At 46.9% G+C, this 18,945-nt stretch overlaps 1 protein-coding gene across 1 annotated transcript in view; it reads left to right on the plus strand.

Annotated features, from left to right (window-relative positions):
- The first annotated feature begins 6,238 nt into the window (after window positions 1-6,238).
- LOC124552318 (organic solute transporter subunit alpha-like) overlaps window positions 6,239-18,945 on the plus strand; it is a 62,028-nt gene continuing 49,321 nt past the window's right edge. Inside the window, exon 1 of the mRNA XM_047126591.1 lies at window positions 6,239-6,412. The gene's annotated coding sequence lies outside the window, so the exon portion shown is untranslated. The remainder of the gene's footprint in view (window positions 6,413-18,945) is intronic.

Consider the following 18,945-nt stretch of genomic DNA (forward strand, 5'->3'; position numbering starts at 1 on the left):
CGGACGTAGGTGCGCAGAACAATCCTATACTCGACCGCCATTATTCGTGGCTCCAGCTATAATTTTCGATAATTTGCCCGTGGCCTAATTTCTTAGAAAAGGATTGAAATTATCCTTAAAGTTTGTTGGAAGTTGCTATGGGTTCTCGTTATCAAACAGGAAGGCAAAGGTCCCGAGTTCGAGTCTACGTCCGGCACACAGTTTTAATCTGCCAGAAAGTTTCATATCAGCTCACACTCCGCTGCAGAGTGAAAATATCATTCTGGGAACATTCCCATGCTGTGGCTAAGCCATGTCTCCGCAATATCCTTTCTTTCAGGAGTGCTTGTTTTGCAAGGTTCGCAGGAGAGCTTCTGTAAAGTTTGGAAGGTAGGAGACGAGGTACTGGCAGAAGTAAAGCTGTGAGGACCGGGCGTGAGTCGTGCTTCGGTAGCTCAGATGGTAGAGCACTTGCCCGCGAAAAGCAAAGGTCCCGAGTCCGAGCCTCGGTCCGGAACACAGTTTTAATCTGCCAGGAAGTTTCATATCAGCGCACACTCCGCTACAGAGTGAAAATCTCATTCAGGATGATTTAAGTCTGGCCGTAGGCAGCTCGTGGTCTTGTGGTAGCGTTCTGGCTTCACGCGCACGGGGTCCCCGGTTCGATTCCCGGCGGGTAAGGGATTTTTCCCTGCCCCGAGATGAGTGGGTGTTGTTGTGTCGTCTTCATCCCCATTACGGTCGGAGGAAGGCAATGGCAAATCACCTCCGCTAGGATCTTGCCTCGTCGGCATCGTCCCCTACGCTCCTCGGAGTATGGGACCTCATCATAGTTTTAAGAGAGAACTGGTTCTTCACGCATCTCAGTTTTATGACGTCATAACACCTGAGCCGTATGTGTCATTTAATGATATAATTTTATCATAATCCAGTCACAGATATATGTAGATACTGGCTGCAAAATGTGTTGCTAATAGATTTAGTAGTTGTTGTTTTGGTCTTCAGTCCTGAGACTGGTTTGATGCAGCTGTCCATGCTACTCTATCCTGTCCAAGCTTCTTCATCTGCCAGTACCTACTGCAACCTACAACCTTCTGAATTTGCATAGTGTATTTATCTCTTGGTCTCCCTCTTCGGTCTTTACCCTCCACGCTGCCCTCCAATGCTAAATTGGTGATCTCTCGATGCCTCAGAATATGTCCTACCAACCGATCCCTTCTTCTAGTCAAATTGGGCCACAAATTTCTCTTCTCCCCAGTTCTATTTATTACCTCCTCATTAGTTATGTGATCTACCCATCTAATCTTCAGCATTCTTCTGTGGCACCACATTTCAAAAGCTTCTATTCTCTTCTTGTCTAAACGTTGCACTTCCATACATGGCTACACTCCATACAAATACTTTCAGAAACAACTTCCTAACATTTAAATCTGTACTCGATGTTAACAAATTTCCCTTCCTTCAGAAAAGCTTTCCTTGCCATTGCCAGTCTACATTTTATATCCTTAGTATTAAGGAAGTAACACATTAAAACATCGTGTTTTATTGTGAAGACATGGGAAAAGGAAACAGAGGGAATTCAACTCGGGTTTAAAAAAGAGCAGAGAATTAGTTTGAAGCGAGCTTGCCATTCTTACCAACAACACAGGAGAAGCCAAACTTGCACTGGAGAAGCTTCACGAAATCTCACAGAGGACTGGCCTACAAATCCCCTATGAGAAGACTCAATACATAGAAGCAAGCCTGGAAATAATCTCCCCATTACAACTCACGAGTTGCGCACTTCAAATATCCAGGAGAGATAATCCAGCCATCAGGAGTGAACTCCATAGCCAATCAAGAAAGAATTCCAAATCACAGAATGCATATAGAATCACTTGGAATCACTACAATAAAAAACCTATTTCTGTCAATGCAAAACTACGGCATTACAACACAGTGGGTCTACCAGGAGCACTCTGTGCTGCAGAAACTACAATGATTCATGGTCATAGCAAAATCAAATTGAAAAGCAAGAACGAAAAATTCTGAGGAAAATATTTGGACCAGTGTTTTGTGAAGGAACCTGGATAAAGAGGCCAACAAGAGAGATCTACACAGAGATAGAAACAGTGACGGACACCTTTAGAAAGAGAAAGATGTAATTTTGTGGACATATCAGCAGGATGAATAAGAACAGGCTCACAACGCAAATCTTTGACCTAGCGAACAGTAGTACGAACAAGTTAAAGTGGATCAGTGGAACAGAAGAAGACATTAAGGAACTGGAAATCACACAAGACAGCAAACAATCAAGAACAGTTCAGAAACATCATAAAGAATCACCGAGAAAAGAACAGGGAATAAATGTTAGGAAGAATGTTAGAGAGAGCACAGCGAGCGCATGAAAAGAATTTGGGGAGAAGAAGAAATCATGACTACTCAAGTTCAATCATTCTCTTAAAGGATAATAATCGAAAAAAATCATGCCTGCTGCTGAAGTTTTAGTGTGTGAACAGCGAAAATGCAGTAAGATATGTTTTTCTATTTTAGTGGTTGCTGTCAACGATAAAAAGTTTCGAAATACTAGATCAATATATCTGTGTAATTTGCACGCCCTGTCTCAAGATACAAACACTGTTTATGTGTGACTTAATTATGTTAAATATTAACGTAAGATTATACCGCTTAGTGAGTGGGTGATGGCGGCGTTTTAAAGTATGTCAGTAATTACACGAAATACTGAAGATTAAATTTTTTTTGCCCCTGGAAGCCGTTAGATAGATAACCTGCACTTGGAGTTCGCACCGTGCATCCCTTTAGCAATTTCGTGACATAGTATAGATGTTAACAATATGAGGGAGAAGGCTTAACATTTACGGCGTAATTTCTGAATAGCCTATGAATGACGTCCGTTATTAGGCAGGATTAAATTACGAATATAACAACGCTCGTCGGTAAACAGTAGCTTCAGTTCCAAAACCACAGGGCGTTTGCAAAGAGTCACGTTTCACGAACAACATTTCGCTCTGCTCTAATATAAGCGAATCGGTGGGATCCATAATCATGGATTCCTGAAAGGCGATCGAACCCGTAAAAGACAGACGATTGATACCTGAGATATGTACCTTGCCAAATGTGTGACTAACGTACAAATGATGATGGTAAGGACAGCACAACACAGAGTCTGTGAGTGGAGATAATGTCCGACCCAGCTGGTCATGAAGCCAGATTTTCGATTTTTTTCCCTTTTAGTCGTAATTCTTCTGACTGGTTCCTTTCTTGTGCCAGCCTCATCACGTCAGAGTAGCACTTGCATTGTACTCCTCAATTACTTGCCGGATATATTCCAATCTCTGTTTGCCTTCCATTTTTCCCCTCTATATCTCACTCTAGTTCAGATGGTTCAAATGGCTCTAAGCACTATTGGACTCAACATCTGAGGTCATCAGTCCCCTAGACTTAGAACTACTTAAACCTAACTAACCTAAGGAAATCAGACACATCCATGCCCGAGGCAAGATTCGAACCTGCGACCGTAGCAGCAGCGCGGTACCGGATTGAAGCGCCTAGAACCGCTCGGCCACACTGGCCGGCCACACACAGCTCAAGTGCTTCGATTCTCTTCTCTTCCAGTTTTCCCATAGTCCATGATTCACTACCATACATTGCTGTGCTCCAATCGTACATTCTCAGGAATTTCTTCCTCAGATTAAGTCCTATTTTTTATAGCGCTAGACTTATTTTGGACAGGAATTCCCTCTTTGCCTGTGCTAATCTGTTTTTATGTCCTCCTCGCTTCGCATGTAAGTCCTTATTTTGTTTCCAAAATTGAGTTAGTTCACTCCGTGTACATCGTGGCAGCAAATGTTTGTGTTGAATTTATCGCTAAACTCATTTCTGTTGCTCTTCGTTACTCTTTTTTATTGTCTAATTGTAGTCTCAAGAATGGCCACTCCTGGTAGCTGAGTGGTCAGCGCGATGGAATGTCATACCTCACGACCCGGGTTCGATTCCCAGCTGGGTCGGAGATTATCTCCACTCACAGACTCTGTGTTGTGCTGTCCTTACCATCATCATTTCATCCCCATCGACACGCAAGTCGCCCAAACTGCGACAACTCGAAAAACTTGCAGCAGGCAAACGGTCTACCCGATGGGAGGCCCCAGCCACACGGCATTTCCGTTTTCATCTCAAGAATTTGGCACCGTCAACCTCTCTTGTCGGCTTTCCGTTACGTTTTCGATGTAACTGGGAGGAAACCTCTTATAACCTCTGAACTGCCTAGTGTATTTTCAAAGTTTAGTGATAAAGAATTGGGTGGGAACCATTTTTAACTCATTACAATTGCATTAACTACAGTGTGTAAGACTATACTTAATTTGTTATTTACTCGTATTGCAATATTTTATCATCTGCAAAGGAAACAAATTTGGCATCTGATAGTGTTACTGAAGAAAGATGATTGATATACGCAAGAATAAATATGGGCCGTAAGGTGGCACCTTGTGGGACCAACACGTAATGCACTCATGCTCATAAATTAACAATAATTGGAGAATGTGGTCCCACACAACGTGGCACTACACAAAACTGGCGCTAATAGCATAGGCACATAGGAAACACACGCGACACAGATCTGTAAGTCCACGGTAGAGGCGATAAGTCGAGAAAACCGTCCCGAAATACGTGTGTTACAAAACGCCACTGTTTCCTGCGCATGTACCCCGACATCAATATGGGATATGATCACTACGCACATGTACACAGATCGCACAACGGTTTGGCATGCTCTGGATCAGGCGGTCGAGCAGCTGCTGGGGTATAGCCTCCCATTCTTGTACCAGTGCCTGTCGGAGCTCCTGAAGTGTCGAAGGGGTTTGAAGACGTGCAGCGATACGTCGACCGAGTGCATCCCAGACGTGCTCGATGGGGTTTAGGTCTGGAGAACAGGCAGGCCACTCCATTCGCCTGATATCTTCTGTTTCCATGTACTCCTCCACGATGGCAGCCCGGTGGGGCCGTGCGTTATCATCCATCAGGAGGAAGGTGGGACCCACGGCACCCCTGAAAAGGCGGACATACAGCTGCAAAATGACGTCCCAATACACCTGATATGCTACAGTTCCTCTGTAAAAGACATGCAGGGGTGTACGTGCACCAATCATAATCCCACCCCACAACATCAAACCATGACCTCCATACAGGTCCCCTTCAAGGATATTAAGGGGTTGGTATATTGTTCCTGGTTCATGCCAGATGAAACCCGGCGAGAACAGACTACACCTGTACTCGTCCGAGAACAAAACCTGGGACCACAGTTCCAATGACCATGTACTATGTTCTTGACACCAGGCTTTATGGGGTCTCCTGTGACCAGGGGTCAGTGGAATGCACCTTGCAGGTCTCTGGGCGAATAAACCGCGTCTGTTCAGTCGACTGTAGACTGTGTGTCTGGAGACAACTGTTCCAGTGGCTGCAGTAAGGTCCCAGGCTAGGCTACGTGCAGTACTCCGTGGCCGTCTGCGGGCACTGATGGTGAGATATCGGTCTTCTTGTGGTGTTGCACACTATCGTCGTCCAGCACTGTAGCGCCTGGACATGTTTCCTGTCTGCTGGAATCGTTGCCATAATCTTAAGATCACACTTTGTGGCACACGGAGGACCCGTGCTACGACCTGCTGTGTTTAACCATCCTCCAGTCACCCTAGTATTCTACCCCTCATAACGTCATCAATATGTGTTCTTTGAGTCAATTTTAACACACACTATTAGCACGTCGGTAAATGTCTGCACACTTACTCGCAGCACCAACACACCTCTGCGTTTGTGGACTGCCGCCAGCGCCACCGCGCGATGACCGCAGGACAAATGCACCGCAAGGTCATACCCCGAGGTGATTTAAACCCGCAAACCGCCCACCAGAGCGTTGTTTCAGCATGTATCAGCATTATCCTTAATGAGCATGAGTGTATTTAAAAAAAAATTGTTGTGTATCGAATAAAGAACATTCTCGCTATATGTGTAAATAGCGTTGTCAATATCGGAACGCCTTAGAAACCCAAACAGTGACTTTGACAATTTGTTGTCGATTTCTAGATGGATGATTTCGACACGCCGGCGACATCGCGAAACTTTCACGGTCTCGTATGCTGAGGGGTACGCGGTGGAGACAAAAGGCTAAGGCCCGCTATCAGTTCGCCTTGGAGAGACGGCCTCGCTGATAACGCGGTATTACCGCCAGATGAAACGCAACCACACAGAGACACTAGAAGCCGCGCCGGTTGTCATGTCCGCGTGTGTCTGGCGCTTATACGTCTACACCGTCGCGAAGTGCACTGAAGGAACCTCACCAATGGTACCACCTATGGCGCTCAAACGTCACCACCCGTCTTTGACTTGGATGGGTACCGAATTAGACTAGACTTGGATGAGTACCATATTGGACTAATAGGTGAGTTAACTTTTCTGTTTCTTGTCAAATGTTTGAGCGGAGTGCAATCAAAACTATAGGATATCTATATATTGATAGCAAAACAGTCACGGTTGCAAAGTTACTTTAAAAATAAAGCGCTTCTCCATGACAAGGCATCATCGCATTGTTGTTGTGGTCTTCAGTCCAGAGACTGGTTTGATGCAGCTCTCCATGCTACTCTATCCTGTGCAAGCTTCTTCATCTCCCAGTACCAACTACAGCCTACATCCTTCTGAATCTATTTAGTGTATTCATCTCTTGGTCTCCCTCTACGATTTTTACCTTCCTCGCTGCCCTCCAATGCTAAATTGGTGATCCCTTGATGCTTCAGAATATGTCCTACCAAGCGATCCCCTCTTCTAGTCAAGCTCTGCCACAAATTTCTCTTCCCCCCAATTCTATTCAATACCTCTTCATCACTTACGTGATCTACCCATCTAATCTTCAGCATTCTTCTCTAGCGCCACATTTCGAAAGCTTCTATTCTCTTCTTTTCTAAACTATTTATCGTCCACGTTTCACTTCCATACATGGCTACACTCCACACAAATACTTTCAGAACCGACTCCCTGACACGTAAATCTACACTCGATGTTAACAAATTTTTCTTCTGCAGAAACGCTTTCCTTGCCATTGCCAGTTTACGTTTTATATCCTACTTCGACCGTCATCAGTTGTTTTGCTCCCCAAATAGCAAAACTCACTTCCTACTTTAAACGTCTCATTTTCTAATCTAATGCCCTCAGCATCACCCGATTTAATTCGACTACGTTCCATTATCCTCGTTTTGCTTTTGTTGCTGTTCATCTTATATCCTCCTTTCAGGACACTGTCCATTCCGTTCAACTGCTCTCCCAGGTCCTTTGCTGTCTCTGACAGAATTACAATGTCATCGGCGAACCTCAAAGTTGTTATTTCTTTTCCATGGATTTTAATTCCTACTCCGAATTTTTCTTTTGCTCAATAGACAAATTGAATAACATCGGGGATAAAGCTGGATGCCCTCGGGAAAAATTACGGCTGTAGTTTCCCTTGCTTTCAGCCGTTTGCAATATCATCGGATTATCTAAACTCAAAAAGGTGACTAATTAAATAAGTACGATATTGCTGTGCCTGTGTAATTACGAAAAAGTACTCGCAGTTGCGAATAAGGACAATCGTCAGCTGTGTAACCGAATGACGACAGTGAAAATTTATGCCGGACCGGGAATCGAACCCCAATCTCCTGCTTATCGCGAGCGTTCGCCTTACCATTTTCTTCTTCCCCATTTTGTTTTATTTTGGTCGTCACCTTTGTTCGTGGCAGACGTCCGATGACACTCGTTCAAGATGTTCGCTGATCCATCACTCAGTTTTTTTTTATTCCAGAGGGTAGATAAACCCTCTGACCGAACACGCTGAGCTACCGTGCCTTTTTTTTTTCATTTTGTTCGTTGACTTTGTTCGTGGCGGACGTCCAATGACACTCATTCAGGTTGTTCCTTGATCCGTTCAGTCATTTTCTTATTACAGAGGGTAGCTAAACCCTCTGACCGAACACACTGAGGTAGCATGCCAACTTTTTTTATTTTAATTTTGTTCTATATTGTTCGTTGACTTTGTTCGTGGTAGATGTCCGATGACACTCGTTCTGCGTGTTCGTTGATCCGTTCACTCAGTTTTTTATTACAGAGGGTAGCTAAACCCTCTGACCAAACACGCTGAGCTACCGTGCCAGCTTTTTTTTCCATTTTGTTCTATAGTGTTGGTAGACTTTGTTCATGGCGGACGTCCGATGACACTCGTTCAGGATGTTCCTTGATCCGTTCAGTCATTTTTTTATTACAGAGGGTAGCTAAATCCTCTGGCCGTACACGCTAGCTAGCATGCCAACTATTTTTATTTTCATTTTGTTCTATATTGTTCGTTTACTTTGTTCGTGACAGACATCCGATTACACTCGTTCAGGTTGTTCGTTGATCCATCACTCACTTTTTTATTACAGAGGGTAGCTAAACAATCTGAGCGAACACGCTGAGCGACCGTGCCGATTTTTTTTTTTTTTCATTTTGTTCGTTGACTTTGTTCGTGGCGGACGTCCAATGTCACTCGTTAAGGTTGTTCGTTGATCCGTTCACTCAGTTTTTTATTACAGAGGGTAGATAAACTCTCTGACCGAACACACTGAGCTACCATGCCGTTTTTTTTTTAAATTTTGTTCTATATTGTTCGTTGACTTTGTTCATGGCGGACATCCGATGACATTCATTCAGGTTGTTCGTTGATCTGTTCACTCAGTTTTTTATTACAGAGGGTAGCTAAACCCTCTGACCGAACACATTGAGCTAGCATGCCGACTTTTTTATTTTCATTTTGTTCTATATTGTTGGTTGACTTTGTTAATGGCGAACATCTGATGACACTCGGTCAGGATGTTCGTTGAACAGTACACTCAGTTTTTTTTATTACAGAGGGCAGCTAAACCCTCTGACCGAACACGCCGAGCTACCGTGCCAGCGCCATTTGCCTGTCCGAACACAACTCACAGCCAGAGCCGAACTTCAATATGTCGTCAATCAAGTGTCTACAGCCTGTATTCGTACATCCATTGTGTATATTCCCGCATGGGGAAGACGTTTTACTTGAAAGTAGCTTACCTGGTATCAGTGGACAATTGCAATAGTGCAGTGCCTGCGTTATTACGAATTACGATACTCAAATTTTCACTGTGATCATTCAGTTATACAGATTAAGCTTGTCCATATTCGCAACTCTGAATACATTTATTGTATTTCATAATGGTTATAGTCGCCCCGGGCAATGGCCTTGCCGGAGTGGATACACCGGTTCCCATGAGGTCATCGGAGTTAAGCGCTGTCGGGCGTGGCCGTCACTTGGGTGGGTGACCATCCAGCCACCATGTGCTGTTGCCATTTTTCGAGGTGCACTCAGCCTCGTGATGCCAATTCAGGAGCTACTTGACCGAATAGTAGCGGCTCCGGTCAAAGAAAACCATCATAACAAACGGGAGAGTGGTGTACTGACCACAAGCTCCTCCTATCCACATCCTCAATGAGGAAGACACGGCGGTCGGATGGTCCCGATGGGCCACTTGTGGCCTGAAGACGGAGTGCTTTTTATAGTCGCCCCAGTGCCTGCATGCATGCATTCATGTCCGAAGGATCTGTGCATCGTAATTGGTAATAATACAGGCACCGCAATGTCGTATTTAACCACCGACATCGGGCAAGCGACATTCAAGTAAAACGTCTCCGCTGTACGGGAATATACGATGGGCGTTTGAAAAGTCTGTGCGAAGTCAGAGAGATGGCACCACCGGAGCGCAACGATGTCATGTTTAGTTAGTAGCATCTCTGGAAAGAACGGACACCAACTTTCAGCCATATTGATCTATTTCTTTATGTTTGGCATTCGTGTGAACCAAGGAAGTCGAATGATTGTCAAAATATGGACGAAAAAGAATTTCGTGTGGTGATTAAACATTATTTTATGAAAGGAAAAACGCCTCAGGAGACTAAAGGAAAGCTTTATAAACATTACGGTGACTCTTCACCTTCGATTAGAACAGTTGATAAGTGATTTCAAAATTTTCGGAGTGGCCATTGGGCACAAGAAATGGTGAACGTTCTGGACGCCCTATGGAGGTTATGACTCCAGAAACCATTGATAAAATCCATGATGTGGTGATGGATGAGAGAAGAGTTAAGGTGCGTGAGATTTGCTGGTGCTGTGGGCATCTCGAACGAACGGGTACATAATATTTTGCATAAACATTTGGACATGAGAAAGCTATCCGCAAGATGGGTTCCGCGACTGCTCACGCTTGACCAAAAACGGAATCGTGTAAAGTGTTGCAAGGATGGTTTGCAGCTGTTCAGGAAGAATCTGCAGGACTTAAAACGTCGTTTCGTCACTGTGGATTTAACATGGATATATTGCGATACTTCTGAGACCGAACAACAATCTAAACAACGGGTTACCAGGGGAGAATCTGCACCAAAAAAGGCGAAGACCATTCCTTCTGCCGGAAAGGTTATGGCGACTGTCTTTGGGGATTTGCAAGGGATAATCATCATCGACTATCTGGAAAAGGGTAAAACTATTATAGGTGAATATTATTCATCTTATTGGAGTGTTTGAAAACCGAGCTGCAAGAAAAACGCCGGCGATTGGACCGCAAAAGTGTCCTTTTCCAGCACGACAATGCACCAGCACACCTCAGCAGTTTTGCTCGCAAAATTAATGGACATAGGATTCCAACTCGTTTCACATCCACCCTATTTTCGAGACTGGGCTCCCTTGGACTACTATTTGTTCCCTAATTTAAAGAAATGGCTGGCGGGACAAAGATTTTATTCAAACGAGGAGGTGATTGCGGCAACTAATAGCTGTTTTGCAGACTTGGACAATTCCTATCATTCGAAAGGGATCAACAAATTAGAACAGCGCCAACGAAGTGTATAAGTTCAAAAGGAGACTACGTCGAAAGGTGAAAAAGGTTTATCCCAAACACGTAAGTACACTCCTGGAAATTGAAATAAGAACACCGTGAATTCATTGTCCCAGGAAGGGGAAACTTTATTGACACATTCCTGGGGTCAGATACATCACATGATCACACTGACAGAACCACAGGCACATAGACACAGGCAACAGAGCATGCACAATGTCGGCACTAGTACAGTGTATATCCACCTTTCGCGGCAATGCAGGCTGCTATTCTCCCATGGAGACGATCGTAGAGATGCTGGATGTAGTCCTGTGGAACGGCTTGCCATGCCATTTCCACCTGGCGCCTCAGTTGGACCAGCGTTCGTGCTGGACGTGCAGACCGCGTGAGACGACGCTTCATCCAGTCCCACACATGCTCAATGGGGGACAGATCCGGAGATCTTGCTGGCCAGGGTAGTTGACTTACACCTTCTAGAGCACGTTGGGTGGCACGGGATACATGCGGACGTGCATTGTCCTGTTGGAACAGCAAGTTCCCTTGCCGGTCTAGGAATGGTAGAACGATGGGTTCGATGACGGTTTGGATGTACCGTGCACTATTCAGTGTCCCCTCGACGATCACCAGTGGTGTACGGCCAGTGTAGGAGATCGCTCCCCATACCATGATGCCGGGTGTTGGATCTGTGTGCCTCGGTCGTATGCAGTCCTGATTGTGGCGCTCACCTGCACGGCGCCAAACACGCATACGACCATCATTGGCACCAAGGCAGAAGCGACTCTCATCGCTGAAGACGACACGTCTCCATTCGTCCCTCCATTCACGCCTGTCGCGACACCACTGGAGGCGGGCTGCACGATGTTGGGGCGTGAGCGGAAGACGGCCTAACGGTGTGCGGGACCGCAGCCCAGCTTCATGGAGACGGTTGCGAATGGTCCTCGCCGATACCCCGGGAGTAACAGTGTCCCTAATTTGCAGGGAAATGGCGGTGCGGTCCCCTACGGCACTGCGTAGGATCCTACGGTCTTGGCGTGCATCCGTGCGTCGCTGCGGTCCGGTCCCAGGTCGACGGGCACGTGCACCTTCCGCCGACCACTGGCGAGAACATCGATGTACTGTGGAGACCTCACGCCCCACGTGTTGAGCAATTCGGCGGTACGTCCACCCGGCCTCCCGCATGCCCACTATACGCCCTCGCTCAAAGTCCGTCAACTGCACATACGGTTCACGTCCACGCTGTCGCGGCATGCTACCAGTGTTAAAGACTGCGATGGAGCTCCGTATGCCACGGCAAACTGGCTGACACTGACGGCGGCGGTGCACAAATGGTGCGCAGCTAGCGCCATTCGACGGCCAACACCGCGGTTCCTGGTGTGTCCGCTGTGCCGTGCGTGTGATCATTGCTTGTACAGCCCTCTCGCAGTGTCCGGAGCAAGTATTGTGGGTCTGACACACCGGTGTCAATGTGTTCTTTTTTCCATTTCCAGGAGTGTAGTTTCTAAATTTGCACAGACTTTTCAAACGCCCGTCGTACATAATGGGTGTGCGAGTACAGGCTGTGTAAGTTTGGGTGCGGCCGTGAGTCGTGCACATAGAGCCCAGGGCGACCGCTCGCAACAAGTAGCAAATCCGGGTTCGAGTACCCGTTCGGCACAAATTTTCATTGTCGTCATTGCATTATACAGCTGAAGGTTGTCCATATTCGCAAAAATGTGTACCTTCCGTCTGGCCATTGACGTGTCTGCTCTCCTTCTGCAGTTTCAGCAGTTGTCATGCTAGACACTGGTTATAGAGCATGAGTCATGTGGTAAGAATATATTACCGTCGCAAGTACGTGCGTAACTCCAAAAGAAATGCACACTATTTTTTTAAAAATCTATCTTTTATCCTACATGTTTGAAAGTTTCAGTGTGGAGATTCATCCTTCAGGAACAATATTTTCGTTTCTCAACATAATTTCCATCCCTGTCAACTGCCTTATGCCATCTTGGAACCAGCGCCTGTATACCCGCGCGGTAAAATTCTGGACCAACCTGTTGGAGCCACTGTTTGGCAGCGTGCCCAAGGGAGTCATCATCTTCAAACCTTGTTCCACGAAGAGAGTCCTTCAGTTTCCCAAAGAGATGAGGTCAGGACTGTAAGGCGGCTGTTTCAGTGTTGTCCATCCGAGTTTTGTCATCGCTTCCATGGTTTTCTGACTGACATGTGGCCGTGCATTGTCGTGCAACAGCAAAACATCCTGCTTTTGCCGATGTGGTCGAACACGACTCAGTCGAACTTGAAGTTTCTTCAGTGTCGTTACATATGCATCAGAATTTATGGTGGTTCCACTTGGCATGACGTCCACAAGCAAGAATCCTTTGGAATCGAAAAACACCGTAGCCATAACTTTTCCAGCAGAAGGTGTAGCTTTGAATCTTTTTTCCTTGGGTGAATTTGCATGATGCCACTCCATTGATTGCCTCTACGTCTCTGGTGAAAAATGATGGAGCCATGTTTCATCACTTGTCGCAGTTCTTCCAAGAAATTCATCTCCACCATTCTCGTACTGTTCCAAAGTTTCGCTGCATACCGTTTTTCTTGTTTCTTTGTGAGCCACTGGCAACATCCTGGGAACCCACCTGGCACAAACCTTTTTTTAACGCCAACACTTTCAGTATTCTGCAAACACTTCCTTCCCCTATCCCAACGCAGCGTGACAATTCGTTCACTGTGATGCGTCTGTCAGCAGTCACCAATTCGTTAACTCTCTGCACATTGTGTGGAGTGTGTGCAGTACGAGGCCTGCCGCTGCGAGGACAATCCTCAATATTGCCGTGCCCGCTTTCATCACGTAACCTGGTTGCCCACCGACTAACTGTACTGCGATCGACAGCAGCATCTCCATACACCTTTTTCAACCTCTTGTGGATGTTTCCCAGTGTCTCGTTTTCACAGCACAGGAATTCTATGACAGCGCGTTGCTTCTGACGAACGTCAACTGTAGCAGCCATCTTGAAGACATGCTGTGACGGCGCCACTCACGGGAACAGGTTGAACGAAGTTTGAAAGGATGTATCTACGCACTGTAAAACTTTCACATATGCGTGATGAAAACTGCATTTTTACAAAAATAGTGTGCATTTCTTTTGGAGTGACCCTCGTAAATGTGATGAATAGAGACAGCAAGCGAGATGCCGCATAGACCTCCGACAGAGATGAAAACGAGAAATAAACTGATGTGAACTGAGTTGCAACGAAGGAATTCTAGAGTCAAAACTTCCAAAACGGAACGCAAGACCGCTAACATGTGGTACTTGTGTAGAACAAGCAGGAGGCACGTACATGTGAAGGTCCCTTCCTTACACCTCAGTGCTGCAAAAGGACGTTGCTCCACGACACGGACACATATCTGAATACCGCGAACAGATTCGTCAACGACCGCATGGCCAATTCATAATTTTGTGGAAAAAAGAGCAGATTGAACTAGTTCAGTACATCTTCTTCCTCTTTTCATGCTTGATCTGTGTTCGGTTTTTGACAGGAATCCACAGGGTCATCTTACCACTAAATCTGAGGGGGCGGGCGGGGGAGGGGGGGGGGGGGGGAGGGGTGCGATAGGAAGTTTCCCTTGTAACCTGCGCCAAGCATTTAATGAAATCCGCAGACAACGCACACGTAAAACTGTGAAATGAAGTTCATTGCGCACCGGCCGCTGTGGACGAGCGGTTCTAGAATCTTCAGTCCGGAACCGCGCTGCTGCTACGGTCGCAGGTTCGAATCCTGCCTCGTGCATGGATGTGTGTGATGTCCTTAGGTTTAAGTAGTTCTAAGTTCTAGGGCACTGATGACCTCAGAAGTTAAGCCCCGTAGTGCTCAGAGCCATTTTTGAGTTCACTGAGCCTGCTAACAAAACTCTACATCAGCCACATACACATAAAACCGTCTAGATGAAAATCCGTTCGTCAGAATAACTAAAAGGAACTTTGGTAACCTAGGCAGAAAGTTTCGGAAACCAACCCACAGCCACAATGGAAAAGACATCGGACCAACTAACAAAGAAAACCACCGAAGAATTACAAATGCGTTTAAACTGTTACAACATGAAGGAGAGCACAGCGCAGAACCGCGCATAAGTATTGGCCTGGATGCCAAACAGTTGAGCTCTCTAACCGGCAGCTGCACTAGAATTACTAAGCGGCAGATGGCCGCATACAGCCGCGCTAATACAGCGAAAGCACGATCGATGGCGCTGGTAACTTAAGGGGAGGGAGCGCTGAAATTTCATCACGGTCGCCGAAAAATCGCAGGGGGCTGAAAATTTATTTCATAACATATCTAGATGAACCGAATTCAGCGGAAACATCCAATTTGCTAAATAAAGTTTATTTCATCACTTTTGAATTATTGAGTTTTGAAATAAAGTCGTTATTTTTCCAAATCCATACGTGCAGTTGTTGGCTACTATGGAATGTATTCACAAAAATGTTTTGAGAAAAAAAAATTGACAGAGGAGCAGCAATTTTTTTCGTTTTGGCCATTCAAGTGTAGTTACCTTTTCAACATTACATGTATACGAAAACTGTAAATCAATAATAAAAGTTTTGTGAAACTTCCTGGCAGACTAAAACTGTGTGACGGACCGACACTCGAACTCGGGACCTTTGCCTTTCACGGGCAAGTGCTCTACTAACTGAGCTACCCAGGCATGACTCACGCCCCGTTCTCATAGCTTCACTTCTGCCAGTACGCAGTTTTAATCTGCCAGGAAGTTTCATATCAGCGCACACTCCGCTGCAGAGTGAAAATCTCATTCTGGATAAAATTTTGTATTCTTAATACAGGACAAGGAATTAACATAAAATAGAATTACTACGATATTATACAATGAACGGCCCAGGATGAAGGAAAACTAAATAGAAGACGACTTGATAGTTTGAAAATTGTATTCTTTATTTTCAACTTACATATTACATCCCACTTTCCCATCTCCGCTGCGTCAGCACGGGCAAGTCGTCAGCCTCAGATACAGCTGCAGGGCACGCGAAATGCAAGTGGATCTCTCCTAGACGCCGCATCGCATTAGGGTTGGTAGACTGCGCGGGCGTTTTATGTAAAGTATATAAACTATGTTCCAATATACACTCCTGGAAATTGAAATAAGAACACCGTGAATTCATTGTCCCAGGAAGGGGAAACTTCATTGACACATTCCTGGGGTCAGATACATCACATGATCACACTGACAGAACCACAGGCACATAGACACAGGCAACAGAGCATGCACAATGTCGGCACTAGTACAGTGTATATCCACCTTTCGCAGCAATGCAGGCTGCTATTCTCCCATGGAGACGATCGTAGAGATGCTGGATGTAGTCCTGTGGAACGGCTTGCCATGCCATTTCCACCTGGCGCCTCAGTTGGACCAGCGTTCGTGCTGGACGTGCAGACCGCGTGAGACGACGCTTCATCCAGTCCCAAACATGCTCAATGGGGGACAGATCCGGAGATCTTGCTGGCCAGGGTAGTTGACGTACACCTTCTAGAGCACGTTGGGTGGCACGGGATACATGCGGACGTGCATTGTCCTGTTGGAACAGCAAGTTCCCTTGCCGGTCTAGGAATGGTAGAACGATGGGTTCGATGGCGGTTTGGATGTACCGTGCACTATTCAGTGTCCCCTCGACGATCACCAGTGGTGTACGGCCAGTGTAGGAGATCGCTCCCCACACCATGATGCCGGGTGTTCGGCCCTGTGTGCCTCGGTCGTATGCAGTCCTGATTGTGGCGCTCACCTGCACGGCGCCAAACACGCATACGACCATCATTGGCACCAAGGCAGAAGCGACTCTCATCGCTGAAGACGACACGTCTCCATTCGTCCCTCCATTCACGCCTGTCGCGACACCACTGGAGGCGGGCTGCACGATGTTGGGGCGTGAGCGGAAGACGGCCTAACGGTGTGCGGGACCGTAGCCCAGCTTCATGGAGACGGTTGCGAATGGTCCTCGCCGATACCCCAGGAGCAACAGTGTCCCTAATTTGCTGGGAAGTGGCGGTGCGGTCCCCTACGGCACTGCGTAGGATCCTACGGTCTTGGCGTGCATCCGTGCGTCGCTGCGGTCCGGTCCCAGGTCGACGGGCACGTGCACCTTCCGCCGACCACTGGCGACAACATCGATGTACTGTGGAGACCTCACGCCCCACGTGTTGAGCAATTCGGCGGTACGTCCACCCGGCCTCCCGCATGCCCACTATACGCCCTCGCTCAAAGTCCGTCAACTGCACATACGGTTCACGTCCACGCTGTCGCGGCATGCTACCAGTGTTAAAGACTGCGATGGAGCTCCGTATGCCACGGCAAACTGGCTGACACTGACGGAGGCGGTGCACAAATGCTGCGCAGCTAGCGCCATTCGACGGCCAACACCGCGGTTCCTGGTGTGTCCGCTGTGCCGTGCGTGTGATCATTGCTTGTACAGCCCTCTCGCAGTGTCCGGAGCAAGTATGGTGGGTCTGACACACCGGTGTCAATGTGTTCTTTTTTCCATTTCCAGGAGTGTATGTACAATTTAGACACATATACCGACATATTCATAGAAAATTACTGTTTCAATTAAATTTCTGCATTGTACATATACATGCATCAAAAAAAGTTTGCATCACCTCGGTTCCGAGCGTTCCAGAACATGTACAGGAAACTGGAAAGAGATCAACATAAACAGCATTTCCGCCCATTTCACTGCTCATGAAAACCACACTTCGCATTTTGTAACACCATTCAGCGAGTCCTTCAGAGGTGGTGGTCCAGATTGCTGTACACACCGGTAACTCTAATACCCAGTAGCACATCCTCTTGCATTGATGCATGCCTGTATTCGTCGTGGCATACTATCTACAAGTTAATCAAGGCAGTGTCGGTCCAGATTGTCCCACTCCTCAATGTCGATTCGGCGTAGATCCCTCAGAGTGGTTGGTGGGTAACGACGTTCATCAACAGATCTTCTAAATCCATCCTAGGCACGTGCGTTGGGGTTCATGTCTGGAGAACATGCTGCCACGCTAGTCGAGCGATGTCGTTATCCTGAAGGAAGTCATTCACAAGATGTGCACCATGGGGACGCGAATTGTCATCCATGAACACTACCTCGCCAGTATGCTGCCAATATGGCTGCATTATCGATCGGATTAAGGCATTCACGTATCGTACAGCCGTTACGGCGTCTTCCATGACCACCAGTGGCGTACGTCAGCCCCACATAATGCTACCCCGAAACAGCAGGGAACCTCCACCTTGCTGCACTCGCTGGACAGTGTGTCTAAGGCGTTCAGCCTGACCGGGTTGCTTCCAATCACGTCTCCGACGACTGTCTGGTTGAAAGCATATGCGACACTTCAAATGGTTCAAATGGCTCTGAGCACTATGGGACCCAACATCTGATGTCCCCTAGACCTTAGAACTACTTAAACCTAACTAACCTAAGGACAGCACACACATCCATGCCCAAAGCAGGATTCAAACTTGCGACCGTTGCGGTCGCGCCGTTCCAGACTGTAGCGCCTAGAACCTCTCTGCCACCCCGGCCTGCTATGCGACACTCATCGGTGAGGAGAACGTGTTACCAATCCCGAGCGGTCCATTCGGCATGTTGTTGGGCCCATCTGTACTGCGCTGCGTGGTGTCGTGGTTGCAAAGATGGACCTCGCCATGGACGTCGGGAGTGAAGTAGCGCATCATGCAGCCTATTGCGCACAGTTTGAGTCGTAACACGACGTCCTGTGGCTGCACGAAAAGCATTATTCTGTATGGTGGCGTTGCTGTCAGTGTTCCTCCGAGCTGTAATCCGTAGGTAGCGGTCATCCACTGCAGTAGTAGCCCTTGGGGGCCTGAGTGAGGCATGTCATCGACAGTTCCTGTCTCTCTGTATGCCCTCCATGTTCGAACATCGCTTTGGTTCACTCCGAGACACCTGGACACATCCCTTGTTAAGAGCTCTTCCTGGCACAAAGAAACATTGCAGACGCGATCGAACCGCGGTACGGTCGCAGGTTCGAATCCTGCCTCGGGCAGGGATGTGTG

Source organism: Schistocerca americana, chromosome 10 (assembly GCF_021461395.2).
Source record: "Schistocerca americana isolate TAMUIC-IGC-003095 chromosome 10, iqSchAmer2.1, whole genome shotgun sequence".
Lineage (NCBI taxonomy): Eukaryota > Metazoa > Arthropoda > Insecta > Orthoptera > Acrididae > Schistocerca > Schistocerca americana.